The 15,356-nt window shown below is 52.8% G+C and overlaps 1 protein-coding gene across 2 annotated transcripts in view; it reads left to right on the forward strand.

Annotated features, from left to right (window-relative positions):
• The first annotated feature begins 11,406 nt into the window (after nt 1–11,406).
• Nucleotides 11,407–15,356, forward strand: part of Gatad2a (GATA zinc finger domain containing 2A) — a 59,310-nt gene continuing 55,360 nt past the window's right edge. For both annotated transcript variants that reach the window (XM_010606507.3, XM_010606509.3), the window contains exon 1: nt 11,407–11,538. The gene's annotated coding sequence lies outside the window, so the exon portion shown is untranslated. The remainder of the gene's footprint in view (nt 11,539–15,356) is intronic.

The following is a 15,356-nucleotide window of genomic DNA, read 5'->3' on the forward strand; positions in this document are numbered from 1 at the left end:
TCCTCCATCTATTTGCAACTTGGGGAGAGTTTGCCAGTGTATTGGTATTTTCCAACACCCTTGCTTGGATGTACCAATCTTCCCAGCTATTTGTACCAGTCTTTCCCAGTGGGTCGTCTGTCTTCTCTCTCCAAACCTATAGTGAGGTGGGATTTTTTTGTTTTTTGCGGGGGGAGTTGAGACACATCTCACTAGGTAGTTGAGACTGACCTGGAATTCACTATGTAGCCCAGGCTGGTCTCAAACTCACAGTAATCCTCCTGCCTCAGCCTCCTGAGTGTGCACCACCACACCCGGCTTATAGTGAAGTTTTGTTGTGACTTTTTGTCTGTTTCCAGCTGTACAACAGACATTTTGCTGAAGTTTGGAAAAGATGTGGGAGCCTCAGGTGTCAGCTGTAGGGTTTGCCTGGGCTGCTCTTGCAGTTTTCTTGGTGTTAATGCACAGGATGTGAATGCAGTCATGCAGTTGGTTGTATGTGTCAGGCTCTAGCATTAGAGATGTAACTTTTTGGTAGTTGGGCTGCAGACAAATCTAGAGTTCACCTGGACTTGCTTTCTTCTGTGCACTCTGTACTGCTGCACTCAGCACCTGGCTGGTGCACTTCACTATGAGACCGAAAGCCCTTCCTGTCACAGCTGGAGCCTGAGGTGCAAGTGGAAATGGCCTGTGCAGTACTCACCTCAGAGGCAATGAGAATGTGGCTGTTTCCTCCGGGAGCTTCCCTGCTCCTTCTGATCTCTCTTGCTGTCACTGAGATCTTCATGGTTTCGTTAATTTTGTTTTCTTTTAGCTTCCTCACTTTATTTGTCCCAGCCCACTGCCCAGTTTCCTTCCTTAGGGCTGGGCCTCATCTTTGGAGCCCTGTGGTCGTGGTGTCTGTTGGGTGAGGGTGGGACAGGACACAGGGAGGAAGAAGTGACTCAGGGCTGCCTTGAGAAAGTGGCCTCTAGCCGTATCTTTTGTCCTGGAATCCAGTGGGTCATGGTTTTCAATTTTAAAAGCGTAAAACTGCTCCTTCTGTCCATTACTAAAAAAGTAGCTGCTCTTAGCTTGGAAACATCCTTCAGTGACGGATGGGTGACCATTTCAAGACGGAGAGGAGCAGCTGCTGGAAACAGGAGGAGCAGACCCCACACTGGGCTTTGGGGCTCCGCCATGCTGGTCCAGGGTTAATGTGGCCTTTCCATTCAGCTGAGGATGTTGGCTTCTAAAACATGGGAGATATTTTCTGCACATCCTTTATATCTGAAAGAGTCTGTTCTGGCTGATGGCATGTCTCCACACAGTGTCACAGGGGAACTGGTTGAGGGGATTGGATGGCTTTTGTTTAGAGGAAGGGGTTGGGGGTGGCAGCAGGTTCTAGGAGGCCTGTTGGGGAGCCAGGCTTGAGGCCCAGGATTGAGCGCAGGATTGCTTGTGCTATTGGGGAGTGTGAGGGGTTCCTCTTTCCAGAGATCAGATCAGGTGACTCTGCCAGAAAAGTCAGAAAAAGTGGACATGTGGCCACCTAGAAAGGGAGGTCAGTGCTGAGGGAGCAGCTCAGAGACATGTGCGCCCACCCTCTATGACGTTTAAGGTGACAGGAGCTCCTCGGCTCTTACCTTATTTTATTAAAGAAGGGAAAAGGAAACTTAAATTGCTTAGAAAAATTAAAGTGAAGTGCTCACCTAGCATGCATGAGGACCTGGGTTCAGCCCCTGACACTGGAAAGGAAAAGTTGAAAACTGACCTTTAAGGACCTCTGCTGTCTGGGTAGGGCCCCATGGAGTACACTGCGTCCTGGCCTCTGTATTACCAGAGTGGTGTGCTGCTGGCTGTGCACTTCCCTAAGCAGTTTGTTTGTTTGTTTTTGAGACAGGATGACAGGGTCTTGCTATGCAATTCAGGCTGATATTGAACTATGTAGCCCAGGCTGGCCTGGAACTTACAGTGATCCTTGTGCCTCAGTCTCTCGAGTGCTGGAATTACAGGTGTGTGCCACCACATAAGTAGGGTTTCTTAGCCAGTGGATGGGGTGGTGACAAGGAGATAGCCTTGTGGCCAGTGCCCTCAGCCAGCTCCTCAGGCTGTGAGCGGCCCTGTTTTCCTCCAGTGAGCTGTGCAGATGGTATTTTTACTACATGCCATGCCGTGAATAGGATGTGCATCTGCCCTCCACCCTAAACATTCTGGGGGGAGGGTCTTATTGGTCGCAGGACCAGTATGGTTCCTGTGGGGAAGTCCTGAGGAGCAGCTGGGACCTCTCCTCCTGGAACTCAGCATTTGTGGCAAGATGTGTGAGTTAATGCTGTGTTTTCCCATTGTTGCTGATGACCTCACAAAGAGAGGAGACTTTCTTTTCTCTTTCTAAGACAGCCCAGGCTGGACTAGAACTCATGGTGATCCTCCTGCTTCGCCTCAGCCTCCTGAGAGCTGGGGTGATAGGTGTATGCCATCTCGTCTGGCTGAGACTTTCTCACCCTCGGCCTAGAGAGCCTGGAAAGGTTTCTGAGCAGGAGCACATCAAATCAGTTTGGGCAGGGACAGCCTGGGGATATAGCTCAGTGCAGTGCCTGCCTGGCAAGCCAGAGGCCCTGAGTTTTGGTTCCCAGTACGGAAAAAGAAAAGACCAAATTGGGCAGGGAAGCCAGTGGGGCAGAAAGGGCCACTGACAAAAGGCAGGCCTGAGGTGATGTGGACTTGAATCTGCCTGACAGGGATAAAGAGGAGGAACAGGTGCCAGAAACCCTGCAGAAAGAAGGGTGGGGAGTAAGTGGACCCTGAGGCTGAGGACAACAATTCATCCGTTGGTTTAACAACTGGTGAGTGCCTTCCCTGCTGGCTCTTGTCGATCCCCTGGGTCCTGTGATGGGGGAGATGGCTCCTGTCTGCCCATGTCTCAGCACCCGGGGAGATGGGACGGGTGCTGTAAAGCCGGCATCCATGAGGCATCTGCAAGGGCTGGGGGGACACGGGCCCCAAGACTGCAGGTCTGTAGGGCAACAAGGTGCTGCGTGGGAAGGGCCTTGGGCAGAGATGACCTGGAGGCCCTGTGGGACCAGCGCAACCCTAGTGCCTGCATGGGGCGTATCTGTCTGTGTCCCATCAAGAGGGCTTGGGGTGGGGTGTAGAGTTGGGTCTGTCCTTGTGTGTCCCCTTTCCGGTCTGCAGTGCTTTGTGTTGGGTGACAGTGCGCTAAATTACTGTTGAACAAATAAGACATTTGAGGGACATTGCATATAACAGGAAAAGAAGTAGTGATGGACGGATGGAAGTTACAGGGACCCACACAGAACCTTAGCCTGGGAATGAGCTTTCCAGTAATTGGAGGATCTAGAAGAACCTTTACATGATTCCTGAGCACCGGGAGCTTTTCGGAACCTGCATTTTCTAGAGTTTGAGAATTTTCCGGCTTGAAGTTTTAGATAGTTTTCCAGAAAGATATAGGGCGATTAAAGTGCTTCTGAAATATCCACATGAATTATTCTAACAGCTGCTGCTTGCTGGTTTGGGGAAGTTTTGTTGTTTTGGGCATTGCTCAAATAGTTTCAAACCTTGGCTCTTCTGGCCAAGTTTGGGGGGAAGACAAATGGGTGTCCCACAGCCGTGATACTAGTTTGGAGAATGTATGTGTGGTGGTAGTGGAGTAGGGGTCACAGAAAAGGGAGGAGGCTAGAGGATTTGGCACTTGGATAAAAATGACTTCGACCCCATCTGAGAAGACCTCCTCACAGGGTCTGGCCTGGCCCCCAGGCAGAGGCCCTCTGCCATCCTGGAGCCCCTCTGTGTCGGTGTCCTGGGCACGTGTCCTTTGCCTGCTGGTCAGTTCCTGCCCCATTCACTGGCTCAGAGACTGTGATTGAGGGGAAGGAGCGGATATCTGTACATGCTGCAACTCACTTTGTGGACCCAGGTTTGCTGCTGCAGTGTCCTGAGACTGGTCCCTGTGCATATACCTTGTTGGAAAGGAAGGTGGGAATCAGTCCTGGTTTATATGACACCAGCCTCTTCACTTGGATTGTAGGCTGGCAGGTAGGGGCCTAGAAATAGGAGTTTTGTCAGTAGAGGCCAGGGCATTGGTTATGTGCAGGGAGGGTTTTAGTGGCTTTTACAGAAGAGGAGGATTTGAACGGTCAAGGAATCTGCTGCAGGATCCCCAGGACATGAGCTGTGTGCACAGTGGTGCTTGTTCCCTGGGAGTAAAGGGTTAGAGCTGCATGGACTTGGGGTCTTGGGTCTGTGGTGATAGGGTGACTTGGGAAGATCCAGCTGTCGGAGTCAGGTTGTCCCTGAGCCAATGGCAGTGGTTTGGAATTGAGCCTCAGTCTGGTTCTGGGTGACCATTGACATTTTTTATTTTGTTTTTGTTTTTGCAATGTTGGGCATGGAACGCAGGGCCTTGCACATGCCAACCAAGCACTCCATCACTGAGCTGCACCCAGCAAGGTTGATTTTTTTTTTTTTTTTGGTACCAGGGATCAAATTTAGGACCTTGTGCTTTTGAGGCAGGCAGCTGCGGCACCACTGAGCTAAATATCCGGCCCCAGGTTGATTGATTAACTGTGACTCTGGACAGTTGCCTTAACTTCACTTTTTAAATTGTTACATACCAATTAAGTTATACAGAATAATGAGGCTCACTGTGGCATTTTCATATATTCCTGTAACATGGTACGATCATGGCTTTTCTCCATTGCCCTCCCTTATCCGTCTTACCCCTCCAAATCTTCTCCTTTTTTCTTTCATAATCTGCCTTCTTAACTACCCCCCATTCCGCACTGGAGTGTGAGTTGTTTCACTTAGTGTGATGATCTCCAGTCCATCCACTTGTGCAGGTAACGTGATTTCGTTCTGTGGCTGAGTGGTACTCCTCTGGGTGCGTGTAGCCCGGTTCTTCGTTCTTCTGTACACAGGCCCCTAGGCTGCGCCCATGTGCCCAGGGTGTGCTGCCTGTGGTCCCTGTGGGTGCGTTCCCGAGGATTGGTATCGCTGGATCCTGTGCCGCCACTGTTAGTGTTTTGGGTTCTGTCCTGGCTGTACTAGTTGACGTGGCCCCTGCTTTCCCCACCGTCCTTGCCAGTGTTTGTCCTCGGTGTTCTCCTCTGTGCAGTGCGGTTTCGGTGGTGATCGCCGCTGTGAAGCATGTATGATGTATGGTGCACGGAGCGGGGCGGCCATGGCAGTGCCCGTGTGGACTGGACAATACCTTGCATGCAGCATGGGTGACAGTGGCAGTGCTTGGCTCTGTGGTCAGGAGGGTTAAATGAAGCCAGGCGTGTAAAGTGCTGGTGCCTCTCCCGGCACCGAATGGAGAACTCGGTAGGTAATTGTTAGCCAGTTACTTCTTTTCCTTTAGGAACAACATCTCTTGTCAGCATTAAGGATAATACTGTTGATGTCCCTAGCATTTCGTAAGTGGGTTTCCGCCTGGGCCTGGATGCCCAGCAGCAGCTCTCCCAGTGAAGAACAAAGCTTCCCCTTCCTTCCTGCTGATGAGCATGTGCAGCAGGAGCCCTGGACCTCCTGGGCTGAGGGGTGGCAGAGGAGCAGCCAGGCTCTTGGGCACAGATAGACAGAGCTTGAGGCTCAGCCTGCCGAGGGTGCTGGACAGGTAGGACCTGGGTCTCAGGGAGGTGAGCAGCTGGGGCAGCAAGAGTCAAGGGAGAGATCCTTGAGGGCCGACAATGAGGAAACACCCTAAGCCATACCCTGTCCCTCCTTCTCTCTGCTTTTGGGATTTTTGAGACAGGGTATTATGTAGCCCAGGCTGGTCTTGAACTCCTCCTGATCCTCCTGCTTCAGCCTCTCAAATGCTAGGATTACAGGTGTGTGCCATGATGCCTACTCCCTCCTTCCCTCTTAAGCTGTCTGCCCCTCTCCCTGACCAGGTAGATTTCCAGAGGACGACCTGCTTATGTGGGGTTGTCCAGGTGGGGACTGTGCCGCTGAGACCTGGGGGAGAAGGACTCTGGGCTGCTGGAGTTGATCATCCTTAACCGCTGTACTTCTCTGGGATGCCCATTCTTAACACCTCAGAGCCCCTGGGAGTGCGGAGTTCAGAGTTTGCATGCATGTGTGCCTGTGTCATGTGTTTGCTTGTTTGTATGTGTATGCATGTGCACGTGTGTGTCTGCTTGTATATCATTGACCTCGCATGTGCATGCATGCGGACGGTGTGTTTGCTGTACTTGTGTTAGAGTGCTCTGGCCGTGCATTCTGGAGTGTGCAAGAGGAAGAAAGGCACTCTTGTCCTTGCTGGATCTGGGTTTTGTGTGGCAGAGCCCTGGCTTTTTCGGGGGCTGAGTCTGGTGGCAGGCACCATTGTTGAGGTACAGTCCAAGGATTCATGGCCTTTACATTTCTTCAGACTCATTTTAAGGCAGACAGGTGGTGTGAAGTTTGTGCTGCACCTTGTAACACATCAGTTTTAGTACTAAAACTGCCAGCAGCAAGGGAAGCTTCCACTTTAGGCAGAAGCTCAGTGTGTTTTGAGGCTCCAGGCCTTCTTGCCTGCTCCCCTGGGAGGCGTCGTCTCTTCCTTGCTGCTCCCTAGATGGTGGCTGTTTGGCTGTGGCAAGCAGAACGCTGCCCCACTGTCAGGGATCTGTGTCCACCCGGCTTGTCCTCTCTATGCCTTGGCAAGGCTGGGGACTCCGGTCTTGTGTGAGGATTAAGTGGTGGAGACGTCCAGGTAGGGACCCGGCAAGTTCTGACAGCCGGAGGAGTCAGGGCAGCCCACTCTCATCTCTTCCTTGCCTTGTCTGAGGCCTCAGGGTGGCTCTGCTTTCTCCACCCTGGCCTCAGTTTGCCCTTTAAGGGCTGGGTGTGGTGGTGGTGAGGAGAATTAGGGGTTCTGTGAAACAGCCTCTGAGGAGCCCTTGCATCCTCTGCTCATACTCTTACTGTCTGAAAAGTTTTTCATCCTTGTAGTTTTGATTCTCACTGATTTGTGTAGCCACAGCCATGGTTGCCAGTGGATGTCGCCATCATTATAGTTTCTTGACCTTGTACCGTGTGAGCGTGTGCATGCCTGGGGGGCAATCCCAGGGTCTTGTGTGTGTTAAGTAGTGCTCTGCTGCTGAACTGTACCCGACTGCAACACTTAGTAGCATTTTAGTTTTGTGGTTTCTGTGTTTGCCATCTGGGACTAGAAGCAGCTCACTGGCCGGGACCTGGGGCACAGCCAGGGGACCCTGGCTTCTCCTCAGGTGAGCCCCCTCCCTAGCTGTCCATGCTCTATCAGTAGGGCCTGTCGGAGCTGTGGCTAGTTTATTCAAGGCCCTAGCCAAATCTGAGAATTTACCAGGTCCTGCTTGACTGGCTTGGCACCTCATGGTCAGAGAAATTGAAATGTACCCCTTAACCTAGGAAGCATGGCTGGCAAGAAGGCTGTAGGTTGTTTATCTGAGAAGTGCTTCTCAGATTGCTTAAAAAAAAAATTTTTTTTTTTTTTTTTTTTTTTTAGACAAGGTCTCACTATGTAGTTGAAACTGACCTGGATCTCAAACTCAGCCCAGGCTGGTCTTGAACTCACAGTGATCCTCCTGCCTCAGCCTCCCGAGTGCTGGAATTGCAGGCGTGTGCCACTACACCCGGCTTTCAGTTTGCTTAAATGTAAAGCCTGGTGTCAGACCGGATTTTGAGACTCTCATGTTATAGGCCGTGAAGATCTTGTGGGCCAGGTGGGGACAGGGAATCCCTATGAATCCTTTCTCATCCTAAACTGGATGCAGAGGTGCCCGGGGCATCTCTGGGTGGGTGGCCCTGACTTTGCTGCTTGCTTGGTCTTCACTGGAGTCTCCAGACATGGATTCAGACATTGCCGGCTGACCTCAGTCACCTGTTTCCCTGTTTTCCATTGCCAATCTGGAGGACCCTTGGGGATAAATATGAGAGAGGTCATCTGAGGCCATAGGTCTGTCCAGCTGGAGTGGGACAGCTCATGGGGTGCTCCTCTGTCCTGAGCAGGCTCCCGGTTCCTGCACCCAAGACATACCAGAGTGCCACATGCGTGCCTTCCTTGGTAGGCAGGGGATTACAGGTGAGGACTGCGAGGCTCTGGCCTGCTCCTGTGTGTGGCCTTTGATTAGAGCTCTGCAGCAGTGCTTGTTTCTGCCTACTGCACAAGTAGTCTCAGGCTGTGGGAATGTGGCTCAGAGGTAAAGTACTGCTTAGCATGCACAAGGCCCTGGGTTCCATCTCCAGCACCAATGGGGAAAAATGAACCAGGCATGGTGGTACACGCCTGTAATCCTAGCACTCTGGGTGGCTGAGGCAGGAGGACTGCAAGTTCCACCCAATTTAGCAACTTAACAGGACCCTGTCTAAAAATACAAAAAAGTCTGGGTAGGTACCACCAAAACAAAATAAAACAGAAAAGATACATTTGTCAGTTTCATCTTGGACTTTACAATAAAAAGTTACTGTATCTTCTTCCACTGTGGCTTTTGTTTGGTTTCAGGACCTTAAATTCTTTTGTTTGTTGTTGGGTTTTTTTTTGATCCAGGGGTCCAACTTGGGGCCTTGAGCTTTGTGAGGCAGGTGTGGTGCCACTGAGCTAAATCCCTATCCCCTTAAGATCTTTTCCCCCACAGGCCTAGATCTCCGTTTGTATAGAGTGGATGCCATTCTCTTTTTGTGCTCTTGATACAGCCAGGAGAGAGGCCAACCCATGTGGCACCTCCTGGGAGGTGGCTTGGTGAAGATGGAGCTGGTAGCTGTGAGAACTTCCTGTGATGTCCTGCGAAGGTGCAGTGGTGCCTCTGCATTTGTGTCTTTTTGTGATCTTCCGCATGAACTCCCCTTATTTCCCTAGACCTGGTAACTCAGCTGGCCTCGCTCCAGTTCCCCCGCAGGTGTCATCCCAGGGAGCTGCTGTGTGCTTCCCAGTCACCGGTCAAAGCCATGGTGTCTTTCGGGGGAGACTGCTGGGAATGCCAGGCAAGTCCCACTTGTGGGTCTCCCTCCACTCAGGAGCCTTCACGGCAAAGCAACACCTATCCTCTTGTGCAAGTTGGGCACCTCTCATGGGGTCAGTGAGATACTGGGCTGCATCCAGGGACGTGGCTTATGTGTGGGCTTGGCCCTGCCTCTGACGTAGGCTGGCTTGGAGCTCTGGACCCTGGAGCAGCAGTGGTCAGACCATAGCATTTTCTCCTTCGGTGGCATTGACGTGTGGGTGCTCCATTTGGCTGGCTGTTGCGGGTTTCCCTTGTCCAGAGTTGGACTTGATGGATGCTCAGGGCCACTCCTGAGTGGGTCTGTGGAAGGGTCCTCAGGTTTGACCCTTGTGCTTCAGAGAGTGGATTTGGAGCGGGCAGTGCTGCCTGGGGTTTCCACTCGGGTCCTCTCCACTGCCCATGTGGCTTGCGTGTCTTGGCTCCCGGCTGTGAGAGGAGGGTGAGCGCATGTGTCTGGGGTGGTGGATGCCTTGGCTCCGCTGAGCTGGGGCGAGGCAGGCCAAGGTGGAGGTCTTCACATGCCGCTTCGGTCTCACCATGCAAAGCGTCTCCAGTGTGTTTTGTGCACTTACTTGGGAAGTGGCGGGGTGGACTGGGTGGTAGCGGAGCATGGAGGGGGCAGCGCTGGGCAGGGAGTGGATTGGAGAGCCCTGGTCAGTGCTGTGACCAGTGTACAGTCTTTGGCCCCAGAGGGTGAAAGTGATGCATGTGGCTCTACCTGCCCTGAAGACCTGCTGAGTAATTAGAATAAGGGAGCGCACATAGAGTGACCCCTCCTGCCCAGGCTCTGAGACAGGAAGTAGAGAGGAAGGGGAGGGAATGGGACGGGTGCTCGTGGAATGGGGTTTCAGTTTTACCTGAGGAAAACCTTGGACATGGATGGTGAGGGATGTGCACTGATGCTGAATGTTTTGATGTTGCTGAACTGCATACTTAAATGTGGATAAGATGTGAATTTTGGGGCTGGGGATTTAGTTCAGTGGTTCCACAACCTGCCTCGCAAGTGCAAGATCCCAAGTTGGGTCCCTGGTACCAAAAAAATAAAAATAAAAATAAAAATAAAAATAAATTTTATGTTATGTACATTTTATAATAAATAGAACTGCCGGGCAAGGTGGCACACGCCTGTAATCCCAGCACTTAGGAGGCTGAGGCAGGAGGATCGCTGTGAGTTAGAGACCAACCTGGGCTACAGAGAGTTCCAGGTCAGTCTCAACTAAATAGTGACACCCTCTCTCAAAAAATCAGAAAACAAAAAACAAAATAATAATAAAAATTTAAAAATGTATAATAAATTGAACTTTTCTAAATTCGAAAGTACCCTGTGTTCTCATGAAATCCCTTCAAATCTTGGCTGGGAGAGGGTGAGAGGTGCTTACGATGGGGCCTGTGTCGTCCAGGTCCAGAGGTCTAGAAACAGGCCAGTGGTTCCAGAGGGCTTATTGTAACACAGCTTGGGAGGGAGTGCTGGAGTGCAGAGGTTCCGAGGGGCTCTTCACTGTGGGGATGGGGCCTGGGTACCCTTCCTCCAGGTTAGTGGGGTGACCCTAGGACTCCCGTAGTCTTCAGAGAAGGCAGGAGTGCCTGAGCTGTCTGGTGCACTGCTTGGGGATTGCAGGCGTTTTTGCCTTTCCCGTCACCAGGAGCCAGTGTGTCGGGTGTTCTCACAGAAAGGAGTGGGGCCTTTGGGGAGGGTCTGTTTGTCTTCCATGACCTCCTGTACAGGCGGCTGCCCTTCACAGCGCACACTGCTGGATGCCCTCTTCCTAAGTTCAGTCTGGCCCTGTCCACACTCGCCAGCCCCCCTTGGTTTTCCTTGTGCTTCTGACTAACTGGCTGCACACACGACCCCTTCACAGTGACCCCTTCTCGGGTTTGGTAAGTTTGCCACAGTGGGTCCCAGGACTCAGGGAGGTGATGTGCTTGCATCTCTGTCCTTGCACAAAGGACACAGAGGGAGAGAGAGGGCCAGGCGTGTTGAAGGGGTGGGAACTTCTGTGGGCACTCCGGGGCACCGCCTCTAGGAATGGCTGCATGTCCCCCACCAGGAAGCTCCCCAAACCCCATCCTTTAGGGTTTCATGGGGCTCATTAAATAGGCAGGAGGAATGCCATCCCCAGGCATGGGTGACCAGCGACCCTGCTCCCCTCCCTTCTCTTGGTCCACCCTCACATTGAACAACCCCTATCTGAAGCCACTTCCGAGTAGCCGTAGTGTCTGCAGGACAGGATCACTTTGGAGACTCTTGGGATCATAGGAGACCAGATAGGTAGTTCATAGTATCTCAAGGAGAAACCAGTTTTTAGATTCTCCTCATTAGCAGGAAAGTTACTTCCTTTTTTGTGACATTTCCTTTAGGTGTCCTTTGATATTACAACACACTGCCTCCTCAGTGGATTCAATCTTAAAACACTTCTAAAGTGCTGGGGACGTTGGTCTCTTGACATTGAAAGAACGAGGTTTCTGCATTTTTGAACTGTGTGGATGGCCCAGGCCGCTGCTGATGAGTGAGGGTGGAAACTCTGGAAGGACCACCTAGGTAGGAGCTGCCAGGCTCTGAGGAACACCATGTTGGCTGTCCCTGGAGTAGCGAGCGGTAAGTGCCATTGGCCTCTGTGGGAGGTCTCTCCTGGTGCTGGGGCTGTCACCTGCTCCACAGGGGAGTCTCGAGTCCCGAGGGGCTGCCCAAGGGGGTCCAGGCATGTGGGCCGGCGCCCGCCCAGGGGATTTGGATTTTGTTAGCCGCTGGGAGAATTGGGCACGAGTACTTTAACCCATGCTGAGGAAAGGGGCTCTGTTGGTGGCCGAGGCAGGGCCTTCGAGTGAGCAGGGTGCCCCATCTGTGCCAGGACTGTACCCAGAGGGTTGGGGACAATGGCATGGAACTCAGCAGTAAGACGGCGGCAAGTGCAGTGTGGGCACTGCTGGCCCTGGCACAGCTCTTATGCTGGCAGCTAGAGGGAGGAGCCCTGCTAGACTCACGGCCTCCGGGCCTCTGGGACCTTGGAGCAAGCAAGGAGGCGCAGCTGTGGGCAGCACATTGCATACCCTGGGGGCTGTGGCCTTGCCTATCTGCACAGTGCTGCTTCCTGGGGTTGACTTGCTGTTCTCATTAAGGATGATTTTATATTTATGTCATGCGCTTTGGTCTTGAGTTGGTGGCGGAAATGTCGTGGTCAGCTGTGGTTGGGTATTGATGGTACATAGCAGGCACCATGCTGCCCTTTCCCTCATGGGCTTGCAGGCTGTGTGGAAGAGAGCCTAGTGGGGTACCGTGGGCCCCATTCGTAGAGCACCTGCGAATTGGGAATGACTGTGTGAATTTCAAATATGGTCAGAAAAATGCCTGTAAATGTGATTTTTATAGTTTAAGCCTTAAGTATGCTCCAACTCCCGCAGTTGTGTAATTTAATTTAATAAAATACTGTGTTAATAAAGCCTCAGAAGGTGCAGGGTGTTTTGGCGGCATCTGAGGGATCTTTGAGATTTAAGAACAAAACCAAGAACATTAGATACAGTTATGCGCGGTGCAGCAAGCTGTTACGGTTCGGGAATGCCAGTGCTTGTGCCCGAGATGTGTTACAGGGCAGCAGCCAGTCGGCAGCAAGGAGAAGTGCAGAACATTGTTGGGTTGGCCACGTGCAGATGTCCCACTAAAAAACAGTTACGGAGAATATTTGGGGTTCTGAGAACAATCATGAGGTTCTAAGGAGAAATCTGCGTGTGAGTGAGGCCAGGAACTCAGAACCGTGACTTCGAGGAGGTGTGCTATACTAGATGTCAAATAGGAAGTTGCAGCAAGTGAAGGTTCCGTGTTCAAAGTGACAGGTGGTCAGTCCACGGTGCTGGAAAGGGGGGTGGGTGGGAAGAGCTTGCCTGAATCGCAGGCACATGAACGAGTTCTTTTTTTTGGTACCAGGGATCAAACTTGGGTCCCTCTGCTTGCAAGGCAGGTGGCAAAACCACTGAGCTAAATCCCCAGCCCAGGCACATGAATGAGAAAGATGAGTAGGTAGGAAGGGAAGAAGGAAAGACTCTTCTGCCCTTGGTCACAGCATGTGCAAAGGCCCAGTGATAGAGGCAGGCAGTTAGGCATGGTGGCCTGAGGAAGTGAGAAGAGGCTAGGTGATGGCAAACATGAGCATGGTATGTGTATGCAGGGTGCATGCGTGCACCGGGGGCAGAAGTGGGGAGGGACTTGAGGGCCGCTGTGACCCGAGGGTGGAGGTGGGGGCAGCAGCCTCAGGAGTGGCTGTGTGGGCTAGATGATCTGTCCTTCACCAAGGCTGTGGTTACCGTGGCCGAGGGGGACAGGTCACCAAGGGTCTCGAGGCACATACCACTGGCACCCCAGCGGAAGTCTGGCTTGAGAGTGGAGGCCAGGACCCTGCAGCTGCACAGCATTGGCTCTGGTTGCCACGGATGGGCTTGTGTGACCAGTCTCTGCGCTGGCTCCTTGGCCCCCTGGGTCTGGTGTGCGGCAGAGTCAGCTCTCCTGCTCCTTGGGGATGTGGGGTTAATGAGGCTCTGCCCCAGGGAGAGCAGGCACTGCTCACGTCCTTGGGGACCCGCCGGGAGGCTGGGAGGCTGTGCCTGGACTTCTGTCAGTGCACTGTGCTGTCCCTTGCCAGGGTCTCCTGTCCCTTCCCCGGCAGCTGTTTATGTCAAGTATATCCAGCAGGGCGAGGTCTCCTCCTGACCATGGAAGGAGGGTGGTGGTCCTGCTGTCAGGCCTTACCTTGTCTGTCCTCATCGCTCAGCTCTGGCATCGTGACAGAGAAGCCACAGACAGCGTGTTCTGGGTGTGGCTGTGCTCCAGAGAAACCAAATAGTTGGCAGGCGATAAGGTGCTGGCCTCCACGTTAGGGAACTGAAAGTGGGCTGGGGCGCACTTCAGTGGTAGTGCGTGTGCCTGGCATGTTGAGGCCCTGGGGTCCATCCCAGGTACCCCCACCCAGTAAAAAAGAAAACGTAATTTTCTTGAGGGGGGCGTTGAGACACAGGGTCTCACCATGTAATTCAGGCTGTCCTCAAAATCATGGAATCCTCCTGCCTCAACTTCCTGAATACTGGGATTACAGGTGCGTACCGCCGTGCTGCACTCAGGGAATGGAATCTTTGGCCCACACTAATCTTGGGAGCAGCATGACTCCAGCCATACCCAACAGTTGCCCTGCCTTGGTTTCTCCCTTTCTGGTCTGCCTGAGTATATTCCACTTCTTGACACGGAGGCCATGTAGTTGCTATGTCTGCCTGTCCCAGTCTGTGCAGGACACGTGGACTTTGCTCCTATGGGAGGGTGGGAGGAGGTGAACATTGCTGCAGGGACTCGTCTTGGACTCTGTTGGGCCTAACGTCGCCTTCCCAGGACTGGATGGGAGCCAGGGTGGTAAATATTTGGGTACAGACCTGGTTGAAAAGTTTTAGCGACAGCAGTCGTGTTGGCGAGTGCAGATGTGCTGGGAGAATGGAGGTGTGTAGCAGCCTGTGCTGGCCTGGCCTCCCCTCAGGGCCGCCCCAGGACACTCACTGTCTCGCACCAGCCACAAGACTTCTCGGGACCTCCTCAGGCGGATGCTGCCTGGCTGGTCTGCTGTGAGGCTTTTTGTTTCTGAGACAGGGTCTAGGGTCTTGCTGTGTCATCCAGGCTGGCTTGGTTCTCACTGTGTAGCTCAGGCTGGCCTCAAACTCAAGGCAGTCCTCCTGACTCAGCCTCCCAATTGTGGGGTGACAGGCATGCGCCACCGTGCCCCAGAGTTAAGAGCGTTTACTGGGGAGAGGATAAAATGGCAGCAGAGGACCTGTGCTGGTCACGTTGGATGACGGGACGTGGTGTAGATTGCTTTGGCTCCCTCCTTCTCCAGCGTGTTCTTCCCGCATGGGGAAGTGGCCTTGTTGGGCGGGGTGCTGTGTGAGGCTGTGAGTGCAGTACCCAGGTGCAGGGTCAGAGCCAAGCCATAATGATTTGTCAGGGGAACTGCAAGTGCTTGTGAGTTGGTAATTGTGTACTTAAGGGTTACTTGATACTGTTTTAGATGTACGGGTTGGAAATAAAAACAGTAAAAGCTCTCTGAACCCAGCTAGTGGGAGGTGGATGGCAAAATAGTGCAAATGATGTATCAATGAAAAGCGATTGCAGTTTATTTTCAAGAAATGCTCCTCCTCCTAAGAATGCTAAGTGGTCCGCGTGGTCTGGCTCCTTTGTGAGTTTCCTTAATTGTGCAGGGGACCGCTGCCCTGGGCTCCGCTGGTGTCCTTTAGCATCGCCGTCCCGGCTGGCTCCTTCACTCAGACACTGACTGAGCGCCGAGGAAGGCTCACAGCCCTGCCCTGCAGCGGGTCCCTGAGGGGGTAGAGGGGCTGCCAGCTGCCAGGGTGAGTTCCCCTCCCACTCCTTCCTCCCGCCGCATCTGA

The sequence above is a fragment of the Fukomys damarensis genome, unplaced genomic scaffold (assembly GCF_012274545.1).
Source record: "Fukomys damarensis isolate Sample0158 unplaced genomic scaffold, DMR_v1.0_HiC HiC_scaffold_37, whole genome shotgun sequence".
Lineage (NCBI taxonomy): Eukaryota > Metazoa > Chordata > Mammalia > Rodentia > Bathyergidae > Fukomys > Fukomys damarensis.